Genomic DNA, 3,018 nt, shown 5'->3' on the forward strand with positions numbered 1-3,018 from the left:
TCCATGGGCTTTGTTCTGTCTCCATCATATGGTCTTGGCGGCATCTAAGAACTGGGGTGCTGAAGACAGATGCCAGGGCTTCTAGCTGTGACCTCTCTCTTCTCTCACAGATGACCTGGGACAATCAGAGTGCCAGGCTCTCTACATGGTACCCAGCGAGGTTTGATACATGTAGGGAGTTCAACTTCCAAGATATCCTTCAGTCGATTTACAGTCAAGGAGAGCCTGGAAGGAGGCAGGCACCCAGGGACGTGATGGGATAAGACATGCCAGCAACACTGGATGCCCTGTGCTGCTTGAAGCTCTTTAGTCACTTAGTCCTCATGACAACCCTATGTGGTGGATACTATTCAGATGAAGACTCTAGACACAGAGAGGTTAAAGGATTTACCCAAGGTCACAGATGAAGTAGGTGTTCCAAGGACCTAGCTCCACATCCCCCAGCGCCACCTGTCATGTGCCACATCTCACAGGATCAGGGGGTGCAGAGCTGCCAGGCAAGTCCCTCAACCCACAACACTGACAGACGATAGTGAAGGTTCCAAACCACACACGGGAGCGTCAGAGAAATCCAGGGGGAAGCCCAACCTCCCAAGGAGGTGTGTCTGCGACGAGAGCACCTGGGGGCAGGAAAACTTCCCCAGGCAGAGCCAGGGCAGTGATCCGCCAGGTGAGGTGGAGGAGGTGAGGTCTCAGGAGGTTAGGAGGGCCAAGGCATGGCCCTGAAGGTGAGCACCCACTGGACGGTGGCAGCTCTCCTGGTGAGGGATGCTGTGGGTCTGGGCAGTAGAGGGGGTGGTAGGAGAAGAGGGGTGGACAGACAGGCTAGGCTGGGAGAGTGATCCCATGGAAGACAGTGGCTTACGGCATGGACCCTGAGCCAGCACACGAGTGTGGCCTCTTAGCCTCACGGCCCTTGCTTGCAGAACAGGAATATTCGTCTTGCCTCACAGGTTGTTGGAAGGATTCAAGGACTTGGTTCAGCTAAGCACCTAAAACCAAGGAAGGCTGAGGGAAACGCCAGCTGGGCTCATCATGATGGGCACAAAGGAGGGAAAGATCTAGAATGATCCTGTTTCTAACCAGGGCAGATGATGGTTATTGGCATTGTGTTTATAAATTAACCATGTTCCCCTGACACTGTCATAAATTTGGGTTGATACTTTTGCTTTTCCCCACAAAAGTGAACATTTAGTCAGTAATGACGCACTTTAAAATAGCTTCACCTAGTTTAGCACAGATTGAAATCATAAGGAAGTAATCACAGTTCAGGCATACAAAATAGGACCCATGGGCATCAAGGATCTGGTCTCAGACACAGCCTTGCGCCACTGACAACTTCAACTTTTTTCTGAACTATATCAAACCAACAACACCACTTGCTTTTAAACAGTATCTGCCAGCTGCAAACTTGTGGTCTCAAGGTTGTTCCCCCTTCTAACTACACAATAATTTCTGACCCCAGCTGATCCTTACTTCCTGCCAGCTCCAATTACAATTCTTGATCAACAACTCATATAACTAAACTGTGGCCTTGTGGGCTTTCCTTGATAAGTTCTCTCCATTTTGTGATCCAACACAATTCAACTGCTTCTTGAATCTCGGTCTACTGGGCTACAGTCCTAAAAAAAAACCCAATGATGCCTCTTTTTCCCAATTCACCCATGGCTCAGACAGTAAAGAATCTGCCTGCAATGCCGGAGACCAAGGTTCAGTCCCTGGGTTGGGAAGATCCCCTGGAGAAGGGAATGGCTACCCACTCCAGTCCTCTTTTCTGGAGAATCCTATGGATAGAGGAGCACGGTGGGCTAGAGTCCATGGGGTTGCAAAGAGTTGGACACAACTGAGCAACTAACACACATTTTTCGAATTAAGTCTTCATTCCCCAAATTTTGGTTAACATAGTAAACCAGATTTTAATCCCTTGGGAAGGAAGTCACTTCGGCCAGAGCCCTCTGACCACTAAGTGAAGGGTCAGACCACTAGGAAGGCCAGGAAAGGTCATGGTCATCTGACCAGACCCTTTAGTCCCTCAGTTGCCCTGGCACGAGTAGCCAGACCTCAGAAGCCTCCCTCCTCCGTCATGGGGCAGTGCTGGGAGGGGTCTGGGACATTACTGATGAACAATGGGAGGCTGCAGAAGCCAAGAGACTGGCCAGAGCACCCACTGAGTTGGCGCTGGAGCTGGCACTCAGCCACAGGCCTCCCAGTCACCTCCTCTGCCAGCCGCCCACCTTGTTTCCTGCCTCTGCTGCCCGCCTCTTCTCCCTTCCAGTTTTATTAAGATACAATCGTCATATAACACTGGAGAAGTTTAAAGTGTACAGCATAATGACTGCTCTCTATATATGCTGTGAAATGCTACCACGATTAGTTTAATTAACATCTTAATGGGCTTCCCTGGTGGCTCAGAGGTTAAAGCGTCTGCCTCCAATGCGGGAGACCCAGTTTGATCCCTGCGTTGGGAAGATTCCCTGGAGAAGGAAATGGTAACCCACTCCAGTATTCTTGCCTGGAGAATCCCATGGACAGAGGAGCCTGGTGGGCTACAGTCCACGGGGTCGCAAAGAGTCAGACAAGACTGAGCAACTTCACCTTCACCTTCACTCACACAGTTAACACAATCTTTTCTCCTGGGGATGAGAGCTTCTAAGATTCTTAATGATTTTCAAATACACAGAAGTGTACTGTCATCTATCATCATTATGCTGTATAATACATGCTTAGGACGTATTTATCTCTTAAGTGGAAATTTGTACCTTTGACCATTTTCACCCCGTTCTCCCACCTCTGCCGCCCGCAACTGCTGGCAGCCATAAATGTGATCTGTTTCTACTATTTCTTTTCCTGTTAGTTTCCACATAGAAGTGAGACGATACAGATGTGTTCTTCTCTGTCTGATTTAACTTCCCTTAGTATAAGATAATCACTGTCTCAGAGAGATACCGGCACCCACCTGTTCACGGCAGAAGCCAAGACACAGAAACAATCTAACTGTCCGCTGCCAGGAAACAGGGC

Source organism: Bos taurus, chromosome 11, assembly GCF_002263795.3.
Source record: "Bos taurus isolate L1 Dominette 01449 registration number 42190680 breed Hereford chromosome 11, ARS-UCD2.0, whole genome shotgun sequence".
Classification (NCBI taxonomy): domain Eukaryota; kingdom Metazoa; phylum Chordata; class Mammalia; order Artiodactyla; family Bovidae; genus Bos; species Bos taurus.